Raw genomic sequence first — 27,723 nt, forward strand, 5'->3', positions numbered from 1 at the left:
GCTTGTATTTTATTATAAAGGTGCCATTGGAAGGACAGATTTTTTTTTTTCAAGTGGACTAATTCTGCTTGCTTGGATATACAAAGGTGTCTGCTTTGAGAGGAAACGTGAATTCTTGAACACATAAGGGTACAAAAGAAAAGCTCTCTGGCACTCTAGAAATCTTTTCTATTTATGTGACCCTATTTCTCACTTGATGATTATGGGGTTTTCTCTGTTACTCCACCATGTCTGTAGCATGCATATTAAGACCTGCAGGACCTATGACAAGTCATATCCTGGTGTGTTCCTGAATGTTTGGGGGAGAAAACTGAGAAAATCCTGTGAAGCAGGAGGATAACAGTATATTGGAACTTTAATGCTGGAGGGGGGGAGGGTGTTTTTTTGTTTGTTTTGTTGTGTTTGTCTTTGGTTTTTGTGGGTTGTTGGGGGTTTTTTTGTTATATAATAAGTTCTAACATTTTCTGCAGCATTTCAGAGTTACTTCATTTCTCAATATGCTGGAATGATGAATTCCATACTTTTTTTGGTGAAGTGAGAGAAATTGAAAGAAAATATAGCCAGAGTCTAATGATAAAAATCCTCTCTGTTGAAGCTCTTCATTACAGTACTTTTCAGAAGAGAAAAGACAAACTGCTTTTGCAGTGGCACAAGTCCAATCTCAAACTAGAATCAATTGCTTTGCCAACGCTGAACACAAAGGATGTTCATTGTTTGCAAACTGAATTTTTCTTAGTGTGTGCGCACAAAACCAATGATCATATTATTATTTTTTCCTTTAGAGAAACCCCTGCAGTGAAAAAACTGCAGCTGATTCTGTGCTCCTCATCCTCGTTTGCAGGAAGTCTTCTTGCTTCACAGTGTGATTTCTTCATAATAGCTGCATGACAACAATATGCCAATATTTTGAAAAAAACAACATCCAAAGTTATAACGTGGTTGCTTATGTTAGCTACTCACTGCTGGGGTTTGGGTTTTTTATTTTCTTTGAGGAAATAAATTTGCTTTTGTTCATATTGTTTTGTTCATATTGTTCTGTTCATATTGTTTTGAGACTCACCTTGCTATGTACAACCAACCTTCTTCTATGTCTGTTTCTCCTTCTATGTATATTCATTTTGATAGCAGTGGAGGGACCTTCCCAGGCCTGTCCCTTCCTGCAACAAGTAACTGCATTGTATTATGTTTAGCATCAACCATCTTAAAAATGAGGAAAGGATTTCTTCCCTTGTTATATTTGTGTAATATCTGCCCCAGGGTCACTTTTTCCCCTGAAGCTTATGAACTTTTTTTCTAATATCTAAACATATTTCTGGCTGACTTCTCCCTATTGCTGTGCCAACATTGTTTTTACATTCCTCTTTCCTCCTATCACACACTTTGTCCTTGGTATGTTTGCAGAGAGTAATCACATCCCTTTCCATGTCTTTTGACACTGAGCCAGCATCTGAAAATTTAAGGTCACAATGGGGTGGCAAAAACTCACCCAGACATTCATGTTTAATCCACACAGTGGATATGGCATCTGCCTGGAGTCATCCCGACTCTGACTGCATCATTTTGTCCCTTAGGGACTGAATCCTGACTGAACACCAGTGATGCTAATTTTGTGGAGATCTATTTATTTATTGGCCATATCCCTCCTGCATAGCATTGCCTGGGATTCCCTGACACAGAAAGCAGCTCCATATAAGAGCACAGGCTCTACATGGTCCATGGAAAACAGTCCCACTTGCTGACAGGAGAGTGAGAGTAACCTAGATGCTGCATTGACTTATGTAAGTATGAAAGCTGCCTCATTTGCTTATTTGAATCTCACCTTTTTACGCAACACCTCCCAGCTGGCTGCTGTTTCTTCAGAAGCCTTTGCAGCTGACAGATATGTTGTAAATTATTCTGTGGTTTCTGGAGGTGTTCAATATTGGTAATTTAAGCTGTACAGCGTGTTTGTTATTGGTCATGTGGCACAGTTTTTCTTCCCTGAGTGAATGAGCTTAGCAGGTCAAAATTTTCTGTTGAATCCTCACAGGAAGTTATTTGAAAACTTTTTGCAGAATATGCAGAGTTAAAGATTTGCTGGCTCTTGCACATTTGCTCTGGTATAACATGACCACAGAAATGCTGGTGGAAAGCTTAACGGGGGGCTGTGTATATAGTAGCACTAATTTGTTTTAGGGCATCCTACAGAAAATTACTTGCAGTATTCCTGAACAATTATGTCAATATATCAGCATAAAAGCTTCCCTTGACATTTGCTGATATGTATCTCAAGCTGACACACGTCTCTTTTGAGAATATTTGCTAAATATTTAACCCAGGGCTGTAATGAGAATTTCTTTCCTGTGTTATATATTCTCATATATTTTGTGATATCTACTGTTACAGGATATTCCCTGGTTCTCTTGGTAAGATGTTTCACAGTATCAGTTATGACATTTTTCAAGTAAAAGAAGCAGCATACATTTTGTGAAGCATTCTGCTTTGCCTGTATTTGCAGATTTTTTGCCCTGCTTGTTCACTAATTGGCAGTGCTGAGTAATTTGTAATCTGTCTTCCCACTGAACCAGTGAGTGTTCTGTGTGTGTATGCATATGTTTACAAAGTCTTAGGATTCATCTATGTAGTAACAAGAACCAAAGGAAATAACTGCATTCTAATTAATAATATTTTGATTAAGGTCTATTTGTAAACCCTAGTTTTGATGTAATTTAAGCTGAAAAAAGAAATCACATTTAGCTGTACTAAAATGGCCCTGAAATCTCTGTCTCATGCTAACTACTGATGAAATGTTAAGAGTGTGATTTACAGCTGATTTAATTGGATTGGTTTCATTTACCATCTAAACAAGCCCTCAAATGTTGCAGTGTTTACCACCTGTTGTGACTTGTACCTTACAGAGATTTTTTGTTCACAGGCAGGAGAGTGCACACTGTAATGAGAGAGGAAAAGGAGGGCTATAAATGTTCATCTCAGTTTGTGCGTGCTTGTAAATTTGACCCTGGAAAACTGCGAAGATTTTTCTAGAACTTTTGATAATTTTTAATATGTTGATGGTGATTTCTTCTAGTTTCTGACAAGCAGTGCATTCACTTCTCATCAGCTGGGATAACAAATGTGGAAAAAGGTTTCTTTGTTGTAGTTGTGTTATATAATGCTAGCTGTTCTGCTGTTTCTGTACAGATCCAGGTCTTGTAACAGGTTGTGAGCAACTATGATAAACAATCCTGAAGGATATGAAGGATTTTTTTGACATTTACTTGGGAGTTGGATTTTTGGTGTTGAGTCTTTGCCATAGTCTGAGAGAAAGATACATGGGAGAAATGTCTATACCAGAGAAACCCCACGAGATATTTTGGTGTAACCAGGTAGGACTGTTGACACAAGCAGTCACCCTGCTTTTCTCATAATCTTCTCTGCAAATTAGAGTTGAGTCTTCCTTTGCTAATCCCCTGCAATAATTCTGTCTTATTTGCCATACTGCAGAACAGATGGGTCAAATGAGATGATCCTTCCCTTCCCTCAATCCAGGTTCCTCCAGAAGCTGGAGCTCTGGATCCTGCTCTGGGCTCCCCAGTGTCCAGCAAAGGGTCGTGAAGATGATTAAAGTACTGGAGTATCTGACATTGGGAGAGGATGAGAGAGCTGGAACTGTTTACCCTCGACAAGTGAGAGTCTCGTGGGGTAGGCCTTTTCAATGTGCAAAAATACATGATGAGGCAGTGGTAAAGAAGACAAAACCAAACTCTTCTTGGCAAGGCCCAGTGTAAGAACAAGGGGTAATGAGCACAAACTGAAACACAGGAAACTCTGTGTAAACTTGAAAGACAACTTTTGTTGTATAAAACAGGTTGAATACTGGAACAAGTTGCCTAGAGAGATTGAGGAGCCTCCATCCTTCAGTTACTCAAAACCTTACTGGATCAACCTCTCTAGTTGCCCCTGCTTGGGACACAGATGTGGTATTAGACAATCTCCGGAGGGTCCTTCACACCTCAGCAGTTCCATGAATCCATCATTTTTGTACTGTTGTCTACTTGAGGTAAATTGATTGTAGACTCTGGTAGATACATGCTTTTATGGGGAAGCTAAACTGAAACAACAACAATGAAAAAACCAATCTGATCTTAAACTGAGATAGACGAGGTCACAACACCACCAGTAGACTTGGGGAAATATATGTAAAGAAATGCAGCAATCCAAAAGTAGGAAGTTATCCTCCTTTCTCCAACACGTTTTCCCTACTTGTACCATCTACTTCCTTCCTCTTTGACTCCTGGTAACACTTTACTCTGTCGCTTCTCCTTTTTGATGTTCCACCTTCCACTGCATCTTCTCTCTCTGCAATGTTAAATATAACCAGCCCAGTAGGCTCACCATTTTCTGCTGGGCCAGCAATCACAATTAAAATGTCCTACATTAGAGTCTGATTCAAGCAGAAAGGGCTACTGGGACATGAGCTCGGTGGCAAAAGCAATGATCAAGGTTTCAAGATTTTCTCACGACCTTGTTGCATTCCTGAGATGCTGAGAAATTGGGTATTTTTAGGCACCAAATTCTGTCATCTTATTCAGACTTTAATTTCCATCTTCAGTCCTTCCATTTTCTCCACTACTTAGCCCCAAATTCCCTGTGTTCTCTAGGATGCCATAATGCAATTAGCACATCCTTTATTATTTCCCAGAGTCCTTCAGAATTATGGATCTTTCTGTCTGCATACCACTGCTCAGCTCTTAGCCACCTCCTTATTCCATTCAGAGTCAAGATGTAAAAATGGAACATATTATTTGGGTGGAGGTCTCTGTTGCTCATATGCTGTCACCAGTGAGCATCTCAAATTGCTTCACACATTGGTTTTCACAGCATTCTTCTTCATTTGCTTCCAGCACCTCTGTTTTCAAGCTTTAGTGGATTCAAGATGCCAGATTAAGTCAATAAATGGGTCTCTAAGACACATGTGTTTATTGACTATCATGCACTCCCTCTCATTAAGGTTGTTTGTCATCTTGTACTCAGAATTATTATAATTCATCTATAAGGTGAAGAGTAACCTAGATCATATCTGCCTACCTTGGACATATTCTCTGTTCTCCCTGTCTATCACTCCTCTCCTCTTTCATTCTTTCTAACTCTGGATGCATCTAGCATATATTTTCATTTACAATTTATATATATTTTTAATATATTTTTATATAGCTATGTAGTTTAAATTTTATAGTCTCTTTAAAATGTATTATAATTTGTTTTATTCCTCCAGAATGGACCCTAAGAATTTCAAAAAGCCAGGCACAGCTTTCAGGATGCCAAAGGGAGTCTTTAATTGGATGACCCATTTGTGCTTGCAAGTAATCATGCTGATTCTCTGTACAAACATGTACAGAGGTACAAACTCTTCTCATACGTAGAGACTGACAAGCCATTAGTATCATTACTTGGCATTTTTGCTGCTTTTTTGGTGGTACAGAGGCCATTAAGAAAGAAAGAATTCAATTTATAGATAGATTATGAATTCTACTGAAAAATAATCTGTCCATGTCCTCCTAATTCTCCAAATGCTGAAGTTTTGTGCTGTTAGTTGTATATTAAAATAATAGTAATTTTTTTAAAAAGCACAAGTTTTTGGGGAGAAAGACCATGTTATGTTTGTAAAAGTGTGTATATACTGCTGGCTCTAAGATGTATCTTTCTGTACAAGAATATGTTTACATTTTCATGCTTTTAAAGGTTTTATTAGTATTAGATAGGACATTGTGCCTGGCAGTGTTGTCCCTATTTTGTGAGCCTACTGAATCCTAGAATTGGATTGGAATGTTCTCCAAGCTGATGAATAGCTTCCCTCTAACAGTCAGAGCCCACCATCATGGACTCCCTTTGCAATGAATCTTCTAGAGCCATCCAGAAATAAAAACTATAATAGCTCAATCTCTTACTTGGAGCCTAAAAGCTTCTTCTGTCCAGATAATAATGTGGAAGTCTTGGATATACTTTTCACTTTTCCTTTTTGGCAAAGAGGAGGCAGGAAAAGGTGGGATTTTTTACTGATGTTTCTAGAAACAGCAACAGTTCTCATTTCATTTGGTAACAGCATGGATTTATGCTTCTGAAAGTTATACCGTGGGGGAGAGTCCCACTGATTAAATTGAACCTAAATCTGTATTTCTTCCTCTTTGGGTTAGAGTACGCCACCGAAAATTATGGGGAGACTTGTATTGTCTCAGAGACATGCAGGTGGGACATGTAGGTATGAGGGCATTGAAGGTAAAACATGAAGTGCAAACAAATCTTCGTGATAAAGCTCATTGAAAGAAATTATAAAGATTTTAGATTTACACATTGTTTTGCATCAGGATGCTGACAGCAATTAGATTTTGCATGCCTACCAGTTTATAGCAGATTAATCCATTTTTTTGGTCTTTTGAGTGGAAGGTGTAGTGTATAGACTGAACTGAAATGCTATAATTCTTGGTAGGACTGAAGATCCTGGAGAGACAAGAACAAGATTGTGGTGTGACACAGTATATGTAGTTAGGTACATTTGGCCTTTCCACATACTTCCTTCTGAAATCCCTTTTGGCTTTTAGTTCTCCTCCACAGGCAACTTGTAAACATTTCAGCAGAGATTACAATGCAGTGAATCTCTTGCAAATTAAGTGTGATTGGACCAAGTTAAATTCTGTTTCCAGTACTGTTTTAGATTTAGGACAATTAATTGCAGCAATGATAAAATCAATGGAAGTTGCAGAATAGGAACACTAGAGCAAAGGAATGAACACTATTGCAAATAATGGAGGTAATCATTGCCTGGCAAATGTAGTCAGAATTCTTCTGAACTAGAATCTATCCTGAACTTAAATTGCTTAAATCTTAATTAAATAAACACATTTTGAAATTGCAGGGGAATCTGACTGTTTACATCATCTTTGTAGCCAATTGATTGTAACAGACTTCTTCTTAATAAAAAATATTTTATCTGTCAAAAGGCTTCATCCTTCCTCAAAACTCTTGTAATTCCATTGTTCTTAAAGCTGTTAAATTTTAGCAAAATCAGCATAGGAAAATGAATGAGGTCTGCCAATGGAAAAGTGAGTTAGAAGGAACTGATCTATAGAGAACACTTTTCTAAGAAGTATCATTTGTCTCATGACTGTTGTCCTCAGCTAGAAAAAGCCAAGCAGCCTACTTAAAATTTTCATTTCTTTCTAAAGTTTCATTTCTTTCTAAAGTGAAACAGAAATAGCAATAACAACCAATGCTCTCTAAAATGTTTCTATTTGTCAGTCTCATAATTACAGTATCATTATCTGGATTTTATAAAGTGTTTTTGCAGTGCTGAAATTATCTTAAAATCATGAACACACACCTGTGCACAAAGTAGATGACATTATCCAAGGTATATCTATACTTTGTGGGTTTAAATATCAGGTTAAAGCAAACAGGCAAAATACTTCTTGTGAGCATATGCCTCTTCAGATGTCACTATGGTTGCTGATGAATCTTCTGTTGATATCTTTGCTAAAAGTTGCTCCACTGCCAAGTTACACAAAAACATGAAGTCCTACACATGAGATGCAAATAAGCGTTTAGAGGTTTTTGGGCATTTGGATTGCTTTTGTGGTTGAGGTGTTATTTGTTTTTTTTGTTTTGTTTTTTTTGTTTGTTTGCTTGTTTTCTGTAGGATAATTTCTGCTGACTCATTAAAGTTGTTGCTCTGGGTCGATGGTGTTGAGAATCTGAAAAATCCTTCTGATGGCTCTACTTTGTTCATTTGTCCCTTCTATCTTCAAATCCATAAGTCACTCATGCTTCTGTTTTGTGAGGAGATTTATGGTTAAGCAGTCTTTCAGGCTTGGAATTTGGCACACTAGACTCCTGTCCACTTGCATATGGGCAAGAGTAATGAGCTGCCTTTAATACAAGGTGGTCTTCAGACTTTTTAAGGTCTACAAAACAAACCTAAATTGCTTGTTAATTCGAGGGGAGCTGTGGATAGCAAGGCTGTCTGCAATTTTACTGTTTCTTTTACTAGGGCTGGTTGTGGCCAGGTAAAGAAACATTGCTGCTTCAGGAACATATTTAAATCATCTACTCCTTTTTAGAAGCTGCCAGTTGCATAGTCAGTCTTGTGTTTCATGTACATCTAAATGCTTCATTGACTCATGCCAAGAGATGGAAACTAGCCTGCTTGTTTTAATACATTCCTGATGATTTTGATGGAAAATCTAAATGTGTGAAGAACACAAGATCCTGCCCACTAGCAGCCAAAAGGATACCATTTCACATTTGTTACTCTTGGGAATCAGAGGAAAAACAAACAAACCAAAAAACCCCAAACAAACAAACAAACCCCAGACCCAACAAAAAAAGTAAGAACAAGCTCTTGAAATTAGAAATAAACCAAGGAGGAAAAGCTGCAGTTAATATGAGAACCATGCATCGTTGAGATCTTTCAAATTTATGGAATCACAGAAGGGGTCTTGGAAGGTCCTTTTGTCCAGGCTTTCATGGAAGAGGGAGCCTAGATGACATTATCCAGTATCCTGTTCAATCTTCTCACACAGCAAATTTTTCTGGTTCCCCATACCCTGTAAGGGGGAGAGCTAAGTGGTGCTTCCTAGCCTGCTTCATCCCATTGCTGTGTCGGTGGCTTTTGATCTGGTAGTAATTCTTTTTTTATTGCATGTTTTTATATTAGACGCTTCGCTTTTCTTTGTAATTAGACATCGTGATTGTAGTATCCTTTTATATTACACTGGAGTGCTCCTTTAATGCAGAAATCAAATAAACAAAACACTTAAAATACAGGAAAAAAATTACAACAGTAATGCTTGGGTCCGAAGGAGCAAAGAATTGGGAAAAACCAAGTTGCAGTTATTGCTTTTGGCATCAGCAACACAGTTCATATTTTTTATTATCCTCCAAATTAGGTTTATTCATTTATTACAATTCAGTCAATGCATTAAATATAAAACCAATCCAGATTTTTAAAGACAGACACGTGTTGTAGTTAAACAGAACTTTTTTGTTCTTTTTCAAATACTGAAAAACATTTTTCTTCTTAGGGTAAATGTTTTCTGAGGAAAGGGTTATGTGGGGTGAGGAGAGAACACTCAGGGCAGAAGAATAAGTAGTAGAGTATTTAATAGCACAGAGCAGGGCTGTGCTGTTCCTCCGTGGCAGCATCCACACAGTCATCAGCAGTCTAACGCCTTCCCTTTATCTAAGGAACAACACATTTATTCCACGTGGTCCCATCTGGGAGTTTGTTTCAGAACAGTATTACCTTCCTCATGATAAGAATCTCTGCTTGTGAAATTATTTTGGAAAAAGGCCATCTGCTAGGGAAAATAATAATAAAAAAATATGAATCTGTGATTCAGATAATAAAACTTTGATTACTGCTCTCTTAGGAGGATGGATGAGGAAGCAACAGTCCAAGGAGCTGTCCCTGGAACATGTTTTAGAACAAGCTGTTGGGATTGACTGTAATGTCATGCAGAGGCTTGTTGTGTGAGGTACACCACTCAGTTGGCTCCCAGGAAAGGAATCAGGTCTCCTTCACCAGCCTTGGCTCCAAATGGTTCCTGAACGGGGTATGGGTAGTGAGGAAAGAGATTCCTTCCTGATAAAAGCACAATCAGCTCTTGGTGGCATCTAGTGGGTGGGATAATAGGGTGCAATACAACTGCCCTGAGGAGGCAAGTCCTCAGCTGTTTGTTGCACCCAAGATGGTTCAAACTAAAATGGTTTTACAGCAGTTCAGCAGCTAATACATCAGTGCCCCAACAGAAGCAGTAGTGCAGAGTTGACATTTTATCAGTCAGATATTAGTCACACCTTCTACAAAATGATCTGATCCCATTCAGCATAGAATTCTAAGTAATAAAAGATTTCAATCCAAGGAAAGCTAAAATCTGAATGAACTCTCATTTTTACATTATTTTAAAAACTGGTTTGATTCTCCCCGTTGCTTAAACAAGTATAAATCAGGAATAACTTTTGGAGTGATTGCATTCCAGAGGAAGGTTAGCAAACGAAATAAATCCTCTACTTTGTTGGAGACCTGGGTGGAGGAGGACAATCATTCTGGTAAGTGCTGTGTTTGAAAGTGCACAGAAGATGAGATACACCAGCTGTGTTAAAACAAGCCATTTTCATCTCACACATACACCCTGCAATTCTACTTTTTAATTTCTAGGCAATCACACTGCTGGAATCTTTTCCAGCCATTGAGTAAAATATATGTTTGTCTTGCAATTATGTAAATAAGGTAAGTGGTTAAGATTTAGATCTAGAATAATAATGTTAACATCATTGTCCCTTCAATAAACAGCAAGCAAGTTTTGGATGTAATGTTGTTTTTGCTCTGTATGTTCCATGCCACAGAAAAACACAGGCAGACACAGAGATGATGTGGTATTCTTATTGTATTTAAAACAATATTTAGCAGTGTAGCTCCTATTGCCTTTTACATGTGTTTGAAGGAAAGCCCTGCTTCATCAATGGGAATGTGTCAAAATTTTGTAATAAAGCATGCTGTGTAATATATTTAAACACAGTCCAAATTAATTAAAGTGTAGTGGACATGAAAGATACATACTCAATGTGACATTTCAAATAGGGAGAAAATATGATAATGAGCTATTTCCATGTGTTGCCATCCTTCTGGTTAAATAATACTTCTGTTTTCAATGAAGCCACTGAGCAATAACATTCATTTTTGGAGTTCCACAGCGGTTAGAACTGATTGTATACAGGCTGTAATCATTATCCTAATTCTGCCCAGGAAACCCTCTCTCCCCACCATGGAGAAATTTGGAATAAAAAGTCTCGTTCCAGGAAAAAGAATTTCCAAATAATCCTGGGCACCAGATCAAAATATGAGCTCCAAATCCGTTCCTTTTTCTTAATAAGAATCAGCACTTTGAAAAATGCTGCTCTGCAAGGAAATAATTGCATTAGTCAGCCTCTTGGCACTGGCGTGGGCTGGAGCCTTCTCTTCAAATGAGGCCCAGCCTCGCCCTGCAGTGCATCCAAATCCCCCAAAGATGCAAATAGCCCCAAGACCCTTGGCTTTGTTCTTACAGGCAAAAAACTAAAACATGGGACAAAAGTACAGAAAGCGACCTGGAAACACAATCTGTCTAATGCTGAGGCAACCTTGGGTAAGACAGGCATCTTTTGTTTGCTGAAGAGTAGAAACCAAAACAGGAACTGGAAATAAGAGATTGTGGGATCTCAGGATCTGAGTCCTGAGATGCCGAGCCACCGAGACCACCCTTGGGGGGCTCGGGACTCCTGGAATGTTGCCAGAAGTGTCTGGTGGCAGGACTTTGACCCTACACGGGAGACGACACCTGTATGAAGATAAGAGGACTCCACCGGGGTGAATGGCGAAGGGATTAGTTAATTAGAGGGTGAGACACAGGGTTTAGGATTTCTGTACAGGGGGGTTTAGAGAAGTAAGATGGAGGAATTGGGGTGTGTCCTGTCCTTCTTTTTCTTCTTCTTCTCCTCCATCTTCTTTGGTGATGGTGGCACTTTTAGATTGGTTATTACTGAAAGTGCACCGAGTAATAAGAATAAATGGTATTGGGGAAAAATGATAAATATTATACACGTAACAATGGGTATAAAGATAGGTGGCTTTACGGAGAGCGGCACAGTGTGCTCATGGCTGACTGCTGAGCAGATCTCTGTCGGGCTGAAAGAACATCTTTTAGATAAACAATTAATAAACATAAAAACCGAAAGAAGAACTGAAGCCTCTTCTCGTCCTTCGATACGCGGGCTGTCCCAAGGCCACTCCGGGCCTTTCCAGGCCCTTCAAACAGCCGAAAACCCGACAAGAGATTACTGTTTTCATGCTATCCTTTCCTTCTGAAGGATCTGATCACACAGATGCAGGGTCTTTAGCTAACTGTACAGACCAAAGGACTGGTGATACATGATTATGTATTTGCCTCTTGACAGGATCATAGTGCTTATGATCAGGACAACTCCAATGCTCAGGTCCTGACAAGCACTAGCAAGATTACTTCGGTTGCTCTGTGCTGGAGAGATCTTGCATTTAGTCCAGAGAGTAAGCCTGTGTGTCTTTCATTTGAAGGATTTTTAGAATCACACCAAAATATTCCTTTTTATTAAGTCTCTGCTTATCTGGTTGTCTGATTTTCAGCGGTGAAAAGGCTGCACATCATTGGTGAGGGATGAAAGACAAACTGGACTGTTGGAATCCTGAATGGAACCTTGGACTCTTGGAACCATGCATTATTGGATATCAAAAGTGCAATGCTGGAGCCTTGATCTACAGGAACAGAAACAAGACTTGCCTGGCACTGAGACATTAATTCTCAAAAAAAAAAATCGTTCTAAACTGATCAACACCCTGGAATTCACCAGGAGGTAGGTGTTGAAGTGTTTATCGTGTGCCTGTTTTGTCCTTACATTGTTTGAACTTTTGAGTCATCCACATCGCCACCACTATTTCCTTCCCAGAGCTCTTCAAACACTTTGCTTACAACACCAGTTGTAAGCAATATAGGGCAGCCTGTAATGTAAACTATTAAGATTAGTGTCGAACAGAACGGACAGCTCATTACTTTGTTCAAAGACTACCAAGAAACAGACCTATTTCCTGCAACACAGGAAGAGTACTTCATTTCCAAGATAGTTGTATGCAAAACTTTGCATGTTAGCTCTGATGAGTTCTATTGGATACCCAGGAACGGAGTCCCTCAGTGAGGTGGATGAGCAGGGCAGGCAGCCAGTGCCCACCCCAATGCTCCTGCTAATTGTTTTGTTGGCAGTGCATTTCAGGTGCTCTATATTCTTCCCTCTTTGGGCTAATATTGTACCAACTGTTTTCTCCTATTCAGCTAAAGAACAAGAAGCAAATGCTCCTTTGTTGGCTGATATTGACCTAATGGGAAAACACTATGAAGATGCAGCTTTCAGTCATCATCTGAATGGAGTAGAGGAGGAAGGTGCTTTAACCTGCTCATTCTAAAACTAAAGACAGGAATGTGCATGTGTCAGTAGGGAAAGCATGTGACCTCACTATGCTAAATCAGAGCTTGCCAGAGCCCTCACCACCTAGTAGAGTCATGGATGGAGTCAGATTTTGTTTGCCCAAACAAGATCATCTACTCTGTGCATTAAATACCAGACTGTGCTGGGTTTTTCTGCATTTAGATTTAGCTCTTCTGCTGCTGGAGTGTTCTAGTATTGTGGTCTCAGGTGTTACAAGGTGTCTGAACAAAGAACCAACCTGCCCTGAGAATGGTTGCTTCAGAAAGAAACACAATGGGTAAAGTTCAGACCAATAGGGTCTAAGTGAGCCTTTCTGCTCTGGTGTGCACCTGTCTGCCCAGAGCCTGGCAGTGCCCAGCAAACACCCTGAGGGGAAGGAGTGCTGCTGGAAAAGGGATCGCCATGGGGTGTCTTGTCCTGAAGAAGGCAGGGTTATCCTCAGGTGAGACACACGTGCCGTGTGTTTGGGACTAGCAAGGGATAATGATAATAAACCTAATGTCTTCTGTCACCAAAAAAAGAGTAACTCAGGAAGAATGTGTAAATTAGCAGAGGCAGTGTGAGATGTTTAGGGCATTGAGGGTGTGAGAGTTTAGTACTGGTCTGAAATTTTCCACTAAGGTGTTTTTCTGATGTGAAGATTGCACAGTATTTTTAAATGGACAGAGTTTTATGTGAGAAAGACTCATCCTCACATTCAGAGAGTGCTGAGTGTGATAAGGGCATGTATGTACCTTTTCTTCCCAGTCTTCTCTTGCTTCCCAGTACCTGGGACAGGAATCTGAGGTTTAAGTGATGCATGCCCCTTTGCCTACTGCAGATCAGACACTGATAATTCACTACAGCATTTTCTGTATGTTTATCGTCGTGAACAGGAGCTACACTGTCTCAGGCTGAATGACAGTTGGCCCTCTGGCTTTGGTAGTTCAGAGATCTCTGCTCTTTACCAAATAGAAAATTAAAAAAAAAAAACAAACTTTCCATGGAGTACTGGGAAAACTAGACTTGCTTCTGATCAGTGCAGTCACCCCTGGCAGAGGGATGGTGGGAGCTGATTGAAGAGAAGATAGTGGGTTGCAAGGCAAACCCAAGAAAGCTGTTTGATGCAGCAAATGAGCGACAACTGGTGGAATGATGCATGGAGGGAGCAGCATCCAAGAGTGAAAATAATACATCACATAGCAATGTTACTTGGAGGAAGAACAGAAGTGCCAGCTCCACAGATCAACAACTCAGACAAATTAAAAAACTAGCCCAGGAGAGGTTTAGACAGAAGCAACCCAGTTTTCTTGCATTATGCTCCCAGAGTGTGCGAGAATATCACTGAATTGAATAAGGCCCATGGGAGCACAGAAGGCAAATGTTGATAAAAACCTGTGTGAGAGAGAGAGATGAGGGCCCAGGCAGAGCTGCTGGGTTCAGAAAAAGGAGGATTGAAGAGAGCTGCAAGGGCAGCTGCTGATTTGGACCATTCCAAACATGAGGTAGGATCAAGAGACTGTGGGGAGGGCATAAAATGGGTGAGACTGTAAGGAAATAAATCTAGCTGGGAGAGGAATGAGAATAAATAACACAGGACCTCTGGTAAGTAAGGGAGTGAGAGGACATGATATCTAGAGAACAGGCAGAAAAGACAGAAGGAGGGGGATTGCCTTTCTAATTATGGGTATCTGTAACTTTCCTGAGATATAATGGGCAGAGGATGACTAACAAATGGCTGAGTCACAGAAACCATGTGACTGAGATTCTAAATTCATCTGCTAAGGGGCTTGAATATTCACACAAAGCTTAGAAATTTTCCTCTAATACTATTCTGGTGCAGGTGATCCTAAACTGCCTATACCAAAAAAGCTTTCCAACTGCTGTTTGGAAATATCTCAGTAAATTAGTCAATATTCATGTTGGCAGGCAAGTATATTACCTTATTCCTCCATTCCTGGTGGAGAAAGCCACTTTTGGCCAACTAAAAAATTGTCCATTTTTATCCATAGAACCTTCTACAGGGAGCTTTATATGGAAGGTTGTTTGAGCCTTCACCATAGCAATTTGGTAAATGATGTTGCTTAGAGTCAGAACAGCGTTCTGCCAGCCTTTGTAAGACAACTTATTAACTGTCTACTACTTATAGGATTTTCAAATACTTGATGTGTCATGAAATAAGAAGAATGTGTATCCTCTGTTTCAAGGTGCTGACTAGTACTTTATTTCATGCAACATTAGTGCTGGCAGAAATTGGTAGAACCATCAAAAGAAGTTACTCACGCCTTGCACTCACCCTTGTCCTCCCATGAGACTTAGATTCAGGAACTGATGTAGGTTAAAATTATCTGTTGTCCTGGCCATCATCTGATTAATCAGGTACAATCATAGTTGTTTGAATTATTTCAGATAATATGTTTAGGAGAAAGACATAAATGTGAAATTCCACCCCCTACCCCCCTGCCCCACTGCTAAAGAATGGGATAATTTCTTTTCCTTATAGCAATTACTGAAGAAATACATTCTGATGAAAATCAGGATTAATGTCTCTCCCCAGCTGAGTTGGAGTTTCTGTGTGCACAGTTAGGGAGATTTGGATAGCAGTGAGCTTTTGTGAGTACTGTTACATTAATGAAGTTTCCTTCCCTTTGACTTTGCAATCTCTAGTTTACTTGAGATGAGTGAGTTGACTCACTTCTCTCTTACATTTTTGTCATAGGGAAAGAGCAATAAAACAAGCAAGCTGGCTACTGAGGGCAAATCTAGAGCAAGCAGGCTTTTAGCCCCAGGTCTAGGACATTAGTCACATGCAAATGGGTGATGATAAATCAGTGCCACCTGGCTCACAAAGCTGCCTAGGAAATCACCAAATGAAAACATGATTTTTAAAACTAGACAGCTAATCCCCCTCAACATAAAGAAACAGTCCTGACTTCCGTGTCTAGCAATATTTTTCAGAGCAGGAGCTGGACTTTTCCACATGGTTCTCCTGGAAGTTCCAAGGAGTTACCTGACTCCTAGTCCTTCATTAAAAAGCACTCTTCTATCTCTTTTTCCTAAGAGCCAGAGAGTCTCAGCATCTGATGCCTGTATGAAACAGCAGAGAGGAGGTGGTTCTGATTGTGTTTCTTTGTAAAAAGTTTCGCTGCCACAATTCCCTGGATGGTACACAGTGCTCTGAGCTTCTGCCTGCACAATAACTGGTTTTAAACATTTCTGTTTAATCAAGAGTGAAGTAAATGTCAGAGATTCAATGTTCTAGATCAGCAGTTTCCAACACTGATACATCTTAATCAAGCAATTAGGTGCCTTTTTTTGTCATTGTTTGGTGTTTTCCGCGCTGGAGAAGGGAACAGATTTGCTGCTTTGCTCTGATGACTGCTAGCAGCAGTGTTTGTTGTTAACAGAGACATGTACACCTAACCACCAGTTGGCAGGTGTTAACACTTTGTTACTCGCTATTCCCACATGCTGAGGATTGTGGGAAAGCTGTCAAGCTCTCTGTCTTGTGTAACACTCTGCTTTTACAATAACAACAACAACATCAACAAGCTCTGAACAAATTCAGCAGCTTTGTAGGAATGCAGCAATGCAGCACTAGCAAGGGAGACAATAGGATGGATTCTCCTGGCTTTGATGGGAGCTAATATCAGACTTTGTGGAAAGTCTGAGATACTTCCTTATCTTTGCTTGAAAGCAGGTAGATGGAAGCTGAGAGTTCTTTTTTTTTTTTTTCCTTCTTTCTTTTTTTAATTGGTGATATATCTGATGTTTAGAAGAAACCAAGAATGCATTGTGTGTGCCCCAGCATTTCTAGTCTGCATCTGACATTTGTACTTGCCCATATTCAGGAAAGAAAGTCATGAATACAGCACACAAACAGAGGAAATAGTGCAGAAAAGCATAGGAACGTTTGTCTTTTTTTTCCTCTTCTTTTTTTGCCTTTTTTTTTCTTTTGGATGGGGGGTATGTCTATCAAGCGAGAAATGAGAATTTCTTTTAGTATACTACAACCCTTCTGGCAAGCTCAGATGTGCCAAGAAGAAAAGGTCCTGTGTGAGTCTTAAGTATTATTAAAATACTTCTTTTTCTCTGTTCCTTGCTGTCATCCAGGTGCTCAAACATAGTCTGCCTTTGCAGCTACAAACTCATGGTTTTATAGCTGAGTAATCCAAAGAATTGATTTATTACTGAAGAAGTGAGGTTTGATGGATTTTTGATTTACATGAAGACAGTTAAGAAGAAGGAGTGGGAGTTGCAGGGCAGCTGCAGCTGGAGTACAAGATAGACACTCAAAAGAGCAAGTGGGCCAAAGAGTGCAATGGATTAGATGAGCAACCAGTTTATATGGCTGGTTTGAATAGTGCTGCACTGCATAACTGTATCCCTTCTTCCCAAACAGCATAATACTGACCACTTCTTGAACCTGCAGAATTATGCTCTGTGTGAGGAGAGATTTCATGCATTTGCTTTTTGATGAGAGTGCTTCAGATGATGGGAGCATGATCAAAGGAGTGATCATGGGTTTTCTGGCATGTAGGCTATGGCTGGGCTGCCTTTGAGCACATTTCCAAGTCTGGGGTTGCTCTCCAGTTCATCTTGCATCCAAACTGAACACTCCTTGCACTCTGGATGGGCTGGGTTCAGGATAAGGCATTTCTTGAGATACACCCATGCTGACTTGAGTCTGCTAATCCCTGTCCTGTGAAACATGAGGAAATGATCCCTGACAGGTGGGTGGGCCAAGTTCTTTCCTGGAAAGGTTCCTACTGCATGACATGGATACTCCGTGGGATATGGAGGAGGTTGAGCAGCAGGTTCTCAACAATACAGTTACACAGTCATATTTTAGTGGCCTGCCCCCAGGTCTGTGTTCCACAAGGCAGTGTTGACACAGCCCTGAAGACAGTGACTTTTAAGTTAATTTTAATTCTGGAATACAGGTTTGAGCTTAGTCAAAAGTTAGGGGCTTAATGAAGTGGAACGTGCAAGACAACTGCAGAAATGAATGGATGAAATCCCCTGGGCTGTGTTTTACATTGGGTGGGATTCCAATGGTCTCTCCCAACTTCACAGGTCTCTGAATCACTGCAGAAAGCAGGTTTTTTTAATGGACTTAACATTATTTTCTTGACATGAAAATCATCCCTGTACCTGTGCACTGCTTTAAAAAGCCTTCCTGCTTGCAGGACCACCTCCTGCAAGCTGGTTCTGAAAGATTTGTCTGCCAGACTTGGGGGTGAGAGGGAGTAATGGCTCACATACATCCGCAAGTTGTATTTCCTAGCTTCAGATTTCTCTTAAAAATTTATTTGCTCTTGTTTGGCCACAGGAAACCAGTCAGGGGAGTCACTAACACTGGTAAGATCAATACATAGATCAAATATTGATAAACATCTACTTTGTGTATGCATGGTCCTGGATTTGTTCCTGCACATATTAAAGGATACTTTTGACTTTTAAAAATGCTAGAGAGAGAAATCTTGTTGCTTAGGGAAGCCATGGGGAAAGTGAGAGGAGAGAAGACTGACCATTTCATGAATGGGATTGATAAGGTGGGTTCAATTTCCACTATACACCCACCCTCTGTTGATCAATTAGCTTGCACAATGCTTGTCTTTTTTAAGTGGGCACATGTAGTGTGATATGTAGACTTTTCAAGGCTTGTTTTTGAGGTACTTAGGTGAAAAATAAGTGATTTGGTGCAATGAAATTGCAGATTTGATTTGAGAGTATTGCTACAGGCTGACAAAAGACCAAGTTAACAGGCAAAAAGAAGGCCCTTTCTTGAGACTGGAATTCTGTCCTCCCACCTGAAGGCTTGGCATAGCTGTGAGCACAGTCCCATCCACTGGCACTGGGAAAAATCCCATTTACATGCTGGCTAGTGGCATTTCCCTCTGCTGTGCAACAGGTTGGAAAAGATACCTGCAATTCCTTGCGTGTTCCTCCGTTGTGGGCTGAGATCTCCCTGAAACATGGCAGTGGCTTTGCTGTGGTCATATGCTCTTCCCTGCAGTTGCTGTTTTCTGCTTGTACTGCGGAGGTGCCTGGAGGACTGGAACAGAACTGGTTTGGGCTGTGGGCATACCCGGGAGTCAGTTCCTCCTTAAGGATTAGAACCGTTGTGCTGATCCTGCAGACAGGAGACCTATCACTTAAGCTACTTGCTTATATGAATTATCTGAAGGACTGCAGCTGAGCTTCATGGATTCTCAGCACCTCAGCTGCCCTAGTTTGAGCAAGTCATCAGCATTTTGCAGGGGAATTCATATTAATTTGGATTTTTTAATCTCCATAAGCAAAACAAGGAAGAAAAGATTTCCTGAACTTCTGGCAGGATTTCTGCACATTTTTTCCCTCTTCTTTAGCAACTTCATTTGTTTCTCTTTTTCCTTCTTCTTTTTCCCACCCCACCCAGCCTTAAACAGTGCCAGGAAATTCTGTACTTACCCAGCTGTACTGTCTGAGGAATGCCAAGCTGTTTTTTTTCCATGCATCAAAATTTTAATAGTTTAAAATTACTTATTAACTCTCTGAGTTTCCCAGAGAGAAGACATCATATATTTAACTGATATGCCCCTTGTACTCAGACAAAAGGCCAAAGGTTAGGGCAAGTGGATACACATGACAACTTTATCCAAGTCCTTAAGGATTTCCCATTGACTAAGTCACAGTTTCATTCTTGTTTTTTTCCAAGTGAAAATAATTAACATGACTCAAGTAAAATGAGTTAATTTATTTTCATTGCAGGTCTCTTCCTGCTGCAGACTCTGCAGTCTGTGGACAAAGAAGGTATAGTTGTTACTCAGATGACTGTCTTGCCCCAAAACATGCAGTGATCACCTCAAACAGCTCACCTCAAATAGCTCACATCAAACTGGGTCATTGCTTGAGAACACATACTATGAAATACTTTTAGAACAAGTTGATTTATATGTTAGCAAATGGATCAAATAAACATTTCCTTGTGTGTAACCACTGCTGCTGTGTTGATGACAAAAATGTGTTACGGATGTTTCTGTGTCACTTCATAGCAGTGTGACTTTTTTCTTGCTACTATTACATGAAGTTCCAAAACACTGCAATTCTGTGGATTACTACTCTTTTGCTCTGCTAGGAAGGGAAAAACATTTGTTTGGACTGGCAGGAAACACTGTTATTTAATTTACTGTGCTTTTTGGTGGGCATATTATGTGTTGTGGGCTATGGTGAGTGATTATTCCCTGTGTAATCCTGCAGCATTCACAAGCATCCACACCCACATCAGGATGGTGAAACCTTTATCAATAAAAACATTGTGACCTAGAACTCAGTATTATTGCGTCTGGAGTTTCCAAAATGTCTGGGGAATGCTCAAGCGACAAAAAATGGTGCACCAAAATAGAATTCTGCATGAGAAAGCCTCCAGGCTGCAATAATATTTCCTCAGCCACCCTCACTGTTGGGCCCTTCCTGGCAGAGCTGGACCACGTCCACAGGTCATGTTGACTTTGTCTGGATTGATGGTGTTTCAGCAGCTGTCCCCTGCTGCTTTCAGGAAGCCAGGTTTGGAGCCATTAGGTGAAACAGCCCTGTAAGATTAAGAACAAGCGCCAGTGCCTGGCATGAGCAGCAGTATGATTTTGTGTGTGAGAGAATAGCATCCAGGAACACGCATTGTGCACATACCCTTGACTGGGTGTGTCAGAGGACTCCATGGGAAGATACATGGAATCTGGGGGCAAATCTGGGGCATGTAGGTCTGTAGTTCCCTTGCTCTTCTGATCCTATAGAAACCTCCAGCAGATGTGGGGCATAGCTCCCCAGTCATTGCCCAGTTCTTGCCTTATGATTATGTGGGTTCCTTGCTGGTTTGAGATCTGTGCCCACCCTTGAGACTCTGGTGGCACAAAAGTTCTGCTGCCTAATGCACTGCTTGCTATGTTGTGTAGGTTTCAGGAAAGTATCAGAAAAGAAATGGAAAAGGGGTCTGAATTTCCACAGAGCAGGCAAATAATTGAAATCTGCTGAGCCTACAATAATGCCTCAGAAATCTCATCCTTTCTCCTGTGTTTGTTTATATCTCACCTGCACTTCACTGCTGGACTTGGGACTTGGAGCTAAAAAACAGTTTTTCAAGCAGCAAGTTTGAACTGTAGGACTTGGGGAGTAAAGGAATGGTCTTCTCTCATCCAAAGGTCACTCCTTGAATACAGATGTTTCACAGACCTTTGCTTTGATACCAATTAATTTTCTGGATTTTTGAATAGTTGGATCCTAAGTGGCAAATACTTGGATCCAGGTGGTAACTGGTACAGATAGCAGAAAGTGAAAAGCAACTGTGCTGCTTTTTTTTTTTCCTTGGGAACTTAAAAATTCCAATCTTGCTGCATTAAACTAAGTCATGCAGAAATGCTCCAGCTGTTCTTTGCACTGTGGAAGCCAAATTCAGCATTTTGATGGGTTTTTTTCCTTTGTTTTTGAGAGACCAGTTGTGAAACTGTTTGATGTCTTAGGTAACAAAATCATACCTGTACTCTCCTTCCAGTTATTTGGGTTTTCCTAGTTATTTTATTTAAGGTGGACTCCTTACAGGTCATTGTGTAAAATACCAAGTTCACCAGGAGGTAAACTGGTCAGCCTTCTTTGCAAGCTGGGATGTCCTGTAGCACTGACAGACTTTTAGTCTTTTAGACTTCCTCTTCTTTTTCACTGAATACTCTGATGGCAGCTGAACTCACAAGAGTTTTGGTCAAAAGCAGTAGAACACACCAGTAAATAATTCCTGTGGCATGAGTTCTGTTTCCAGTAAGAGTTTTATTTGCTACAAAGTGTGATGAGCCCTTCTCAACTCCATCCATTTGCAGGAATAGGCAACCCTTATTTAAATACTCCTAGAATCCATTGAAGTGGTTTTTATTATTATTTTGAAAATTAGATGTGCCCTATTTTTCCTAGCAATTTTCAGGTGTAAGAGTTCTCTGAAATGTAGACAATATTCATAATGGTGTTTAAATGAAGACTTCTGTCTCTGCTTAACAGTGAGTTTTCTGCCCCTCACTTCCTTCTCAGTGCATTCAGGAACAGGAGCACTGAGTTTGGGAACACTTACTTCACAGCATTGATGCCTAGAGCAATCTTTATGCTGTGGTTTCTGGATGCATGATCAGGAGAGCAGTACATACTGTATGGAGCAGCTTGTACCTGAGCAGATGCAAGGATTGACCTAGACACTGGGTAACCTCATGCTTACATGCCACATGGGTTAGTCCCCTATCCCTCCAGTGGCCATGGACTTTCAGTGCTCAGTTCCTGCTGGTTTCAAGGAGAAGAAAGTGATCTGTGTCCATTATCAAATTATGTAGAGTCCTTTCCACAGGGCTTGTAATTTCAAAGTCATGCCTCTTGTTTCAGTGAAGCTATTTGAGGATTCCCAGGGTTACTAGTAATTTTAATTTAAGCCTTTTTAACTTAAAAGTTAGTCAGCTCTCATAAGGCCCGAGCCAGGTGACAAGTGAAGGTCACAGCAAACTGACACGTGCAGCAATATCTAGCCTGTTATCAGTAACTGCACCAGGCACAGTTCAGTACCTGACCATATGACAGCACAGTAGCCTGCTTTGATCTTCATTTTCTCACTTTAATTGGGTGGCCTTTCTCATGTCTCTCCCTGCCTCTAGTCTTATTAACTTGTGAGTGTGGAATGGACTGGCTGAGATATCAAAAGACTGGGTACTTAAGATGAGCAAAACCATCCAGCAGTTTGTAGTAATTCAAAGAATATGGAAGCATTTGCACTTTCTGATACCACCTGCTTGGTGTGCCAAAGATTGTAATGGGAACAAAAAGCTTGCAAGTTTTGGGATGGGGAAAAAAAGGTTTTCTGTGGAAAGAAATTAAAGAAAAGGGCAACAGAAGTTGTCTTGGGATGTGAGTGAAACAGAAACGCTGGTCAGGAGCTGAGTGTAGGAAGTAGATCTAATTACAAAGGAAGGTTCTTAGCAGCCATTTACATTGCAGATACTAAGCCCTGCTGCAGAGCTATAGATTGGGCTGTTGTAGGTAAACATGGAAAATGTCAGTCCAGTCCTTTTTATGGGAATTGCCAGGATCACAGAGATACTCATAAAGAAATTTATCAAATACTGTTATCTCCGGATATGTCTTAATAATATTCTTAATCTTCACTATATTTTCTCTTGGGCCTATATGCTGCGTGAATATTTCTTGGCATGCCTACAGATCTCTAATTGTTTGTATATTTGGCTTGCCTCAGGCCTACTTCAAATGAATGTATGCAGGAATCTCTGCTATGTATGGGACTATTTAAGTGCCATTACCATACCTGTGTAGTATTGTTTACCATGTGTCATACCATTAAAAAAAACCAAAAACCAAACCACTACCAAAAAACCAAACCAAATCAAAGAAGATCCAGAAGAGGAATCCTGTCAAGTTTTTGATCAACATGATCTGTTGAGCAATCCAGTCAGTGATATTCAAAAATGTTAGGGCTACATCTGCACACTTAAAATTCTGTTGGTTGAACTAAACCACCACTAAGGCACCATATTTTTTCAGAGTTACCTAAGAGGGTGTAGGGCTGTGCTTGCAACTCATCTAGCTCTAAGCTACTTTGTCCAATAGCACTGAGTTCAATGTGGACAGAAGTCTTGCCTCTGAAACTTGATAAATACACAAGAAACGCTCCCTCTCAGCTGATCTTATTCCTTAGTCTGAATCATAGCTGAGCAATTGTTTTGGTTTTCTTCCCTCAGCAATCCTTCCCTTGGATGTCAACATTAAGCATGTTGCATGAAGCTGTGTTTTATGTGCACTGGAGAGCCCTAGGTGCCTCTGGGGGTGGGTAGTCAGTGACTTGAATGCACCTGCAGCAGTGGAGACTGAACTGGGGAGGCAGAGGCAGACACAGATTAGGAAATTGGGCCCTCTAGGTAGCAAAAGAAATTATGAAATACAGTGCCATAAAAATTCTTCTGGGGGTGCCTCAAAGGATTGGCATGTCCCTTTTGTGATTTATGTAATTTCTGGCATGACAGAGAATGGCAGCCCCATTTTTCAGTATTTAGGCTTATTAATTGTGTGTCACTGTCTTTGAGTTGGCTGTTCCAGACAGGTGCCTTCGTGTCATTTCCTTATTCCTGCAGTGTTATTCTGCCTTGCTCTTTCTGTGTGGAAAAAGAAGACAGGGTGAGAAAAATGTGCTGGTGGTGTTTGCCTGAATGGCACACTACAGGAGCTGGATTTCCCACAGAACATTTGTGCCCATGTGGCACCAGCACCCGAAGCAGGGCAGTTGAGTGTGCATAACAGAGCTAGTAGAAATCTGGCTGGTCATGTCTGACACACTCTGATTCAGGCAAAAGTGCAGATTATTAGGTTCAGGGCTGCACCAGTGGCACACTCAGAAATGTTTGGCAATGGTCCTGACAGTGTTAGAGTTAAGACTACAGCAAAAAACGATACTGAGCTGCAAGGATTTGCCCCATAGAGTGTACATGGTCCTTAGACCACTAACTGATCCCCCTAAATGAAGTCATACCATGGTTAGTATCCCCGACTCAGTTCCTGTTGTGAATTCTCTCTGAGGGGTCAAGTTGGACAGAGTTCCAAACTGTTCTAAGTGGTTTGAATGCAGTGATGTGCTGAGTGGGCTGGCTGCAGTCATGCTGAAGCGCATTTGTTTTCAGTTCTTCAGCATATAGGAGTCTCCAGCCCTAAAGCAATGGGCAGACTTCCCAAAAGGCAGGGAGGCAAGCTAGAAGAGTGGCTGCTTGCCATTTCTTTTTGATCCATTCAGGCTAAAAATCAGCTTTGCATGTGAAGAAAGAGAGGAGGTCTCTGTTGGCTGCTTTTCAAGAGGCTTTCACCTTTCTTCTCCTCACTTCTGCAGCAGGGTGTTGTGACTTCTTTTCCCTTTTACGTACCCTTGCCCCATCACTGACCTACCCTGTCTTTAAAGCTATCACAAAGAACTGGTTCTATCTCTCTGCCCTGACCCCAGTATCTTAACCCACTCTCCCTGTGCTCCCTCACTTCTTGTTTTCCTCTTCTCTCACTCCGTTTCACCTCCTGTTAGGCAAAATCTGTGCTCTGTGGAATAGAGGCTGAGCGTGGGCTGAGAGGAGAGAAAGTATTTAGACACCTCTAAGCATAGTGTGTCTTCTTGACAAATAGCCTGGTTATTCTGGATGAAGAAAGAGAAACAGATCTGATTCTTAGCCACCACCACGGAAGTCTGTGCTGCTGCCACACTTCAGGCATTGCTCAGTTCCCGTAAGAGGAGCAGGTCGATGGGAAGGTTTCTGGGGCCAGCGTCCAAAGCGCTCCCTAAGAGTCTCTGGGAGTGTCAGCAGATTCCTCAGTGAGCCAAGAGAAGGGCCTCTGTGCCTGGCCGGGCTGGCTGACGGCACCTCTGAACTATGCACAGGATTAGCTGTTGTCACACGAGCAGCCTTCCTCTAAAGCCAGGGTGTTCAGCCCCATCCACTCCCTCAGAGCCTAGCTCCGGAGGCCTTGGATCCAACCCTGGGGGTTCAGCTCCCTCCACTCCCTCAGAGCCTCACAAAACACAGGGCTCTGCAGGCCTTGGATCCAACTCGGGGTGTTCAGCCTCGTCCACTCCCTCAGAGTCTCACAAAGCATGGGGCTCTGGAACTCTGCAGGCCTTGGATCCAACTCGGGGTGTTCAGCTCCCTCCACTCCCTCAGAGCCTCACAAAACACAGGGCTCTAGAGGCGTTGGATCCAACACGGACTGTTCAGCCTCAAAGCCTCACAAAGCATGGGGCTCTGGAGCTCTGGATGCCTTGGATCTAACCCAGGGTGTTCACCTCTGTCCACTCCCTCGGAGCCTTGCAAAGCACAGGGCTCTGGAGGCATTGGATCTGCTGGTGCAGAGCTCTGGCTAGCTCAGTATCTCTGAGTGGGGAGAGAGAAGGGCAGGAGTTGTGAAAGAGGCTTTTTCATTTCATTACTTTCTTCCCATACCCTGGATCCTGTCTGTGGAGAGCTCTCATCAGACTTGTGGACCTGCGCTGCCGTGTGAAGTGAAAAAAAAGAAAAAAAGTGATGGAGAGTGAGAGAAAACCAAGGGAATCCATTAAAAAATGCCTCTGCTACCTCATTAATCTTTTGCAGCAAATAATATATGCAAAACTTGGGCTAGCAAAGTCTCCAAAGAATAACATTTTTTTTGGTGAGGTTTTAACAAATTAAAGAAATAAATTAAGTCAATAGCACAGCAGGAAAGTGCTTGAGGCCTCCAGGATTTGTATGTTTTACCATTGTTCTAAAAATAAACTGGGGGGGGGGGGAGGGGAATTTAAAAGTCTTTCAGTTGAAAAATAATATTTGCTTTAAGTAGCCATGTTTGGGTTTTGCTCCTGCACAGTACTTCAGCACCTTCCCTGGCCCTGAGGCTGACTTTTGGAAAAAGAAGGTGGAAAATAGTAGAAGCAGAGGTCGCAAAGCCATGTGGTGAAAGGAGAGGCATGCTGGGCGTTAGCGGGAAGGATGTAAAGCAGAAATTAAAACCTTTGTGCCTCACCCCACTGCAACTGCTGAGACCAGGCATGTGTTAGAGATTAGCAATCAGCTTACTGGCACCCTTAGGCCCAAACCAGTGGGAAAATTTCTGGCAGATTTGGTCACTTTTGGAAGAGAGATGGCTGGCACCCTCCTCTCTTGCTGTACTGTAGACTGGTCATTATTTTAATGATCAGAACAAGGCTTCCTAGGTTGCCAGAAACCAGAGAAGTTAAAGGCTGCCTTCTGATTTTCCTTTTCCATGCTCCTTCTCGTAATTTGCAGGACTGACCTGAGTGTGTAACAGCATTACAGCTCTTTTCTTCTTCCCTTAAACTGACCACTTCCCCTCTCATTCCAGCTGCTATCTACTAAGACAATTTTCCACTGCTTCTTCTCTCCTCCCCGAGCCACCTCTTCCCATCTGCTGCCTGCTGTCATTTTTTCCAGTTCCACCCAGGCCTTGCCTCACTCCCTAGCCTGTCCCAGAATTGGAACAATGGCTTTTTGATCTACAATCAAAACCTATCATTTGATCAACGATCTGCAGGCAAACAGCTCTCTGGAGAGAGGTCTACATGGTGGGTAGGTGCCTAGCTTCTTACTTCCTTTACTAGAAGAGAGGTATCATAAAGTTCTCCTACTCCAGCCATTGCTCATGCTGAAACTGAATGCATGTACATTAAAAAAGAAACTAATTGAAGGATGCCCCAGGAGTTGCAAAGGCAAGGCTGTTGTTTTCTAGTAGGTAACCTGCAAATTGACTCTAATTGTCCTGCTACTTATACAAATTTCTCAGTAGTGGGATTTATGTATCTACATGAACAGTATAAGGAATCACTCTGTTCTTCTGCACAGCTTTTTGTTGATAGACCTCTGACACTTTTCCTTCTAACCTCATTTCCCATCCCTCCAGCATTCTCTCAAGGGACTGGACTACCAATTTTATGTAGGTCACCTGTGCATGAAACAATCCCATGTGCAAGGCCTGAATGCACACATACAGGCACCCTCATACATGCACATGTTTGACAATTCTAAGTCAGCAAGTGCCAAAACTCCAGATACTCCTGGTATCTTCTGTTAGTCCCTGTGGGAATGTTTTTCTGTCATAGAATTTAATTACACACGCTTCTGCTCTTTTCCTCCCTTTCATCTCTGCCTTATTTCGTGCACAGCACGGGCTGTG

General features: G+C 41.2%; 1 long non-coding RNA gene across 1 annotated transcript in view; it reads left to right on the plus strand.

The window, feature by feature from the left end:
- The first annotated feature begins 1,666 nt into the window (after window positions 1-1,666).
- Window positions 1,667-27,723, plus strand: part of LOC135443180 (uncharacterized) — a 28,518-nt gene continuing 2,461 nt past the window's right edge. Inside the window, exons 1-3 of the long non-coding RNA XR_010438864.1 lie at window positions 1,667-1,778; window positions 12,173-12,399; window positions 26,896-27,119. This is a non-coding gene — a long non-coding RNA (uncharacterized LOC135443180). The remainder of the gene's footprint in view (window positions 1,779-12,172; window positions 12,400-26,895; window positions 27,120-27,723) is intronic.

The sequence above is a fragment of the Zonotrichia leucophrys genome, chromosome 2 (genome assembly GCF_028769735.1).
Source record: "Zonotrichia leucophrys gambelii isolate GWCS_2022_RI chromosome 2, RI_Zleu_2.0, whole genome shotgun sequence".
Lineage (NCBI taxonomy): Eukaryota > Metazoa > Chordata > Aves > Passeriformes > Passerellidae > Zonotrichia > Zonotrichia leucophrys.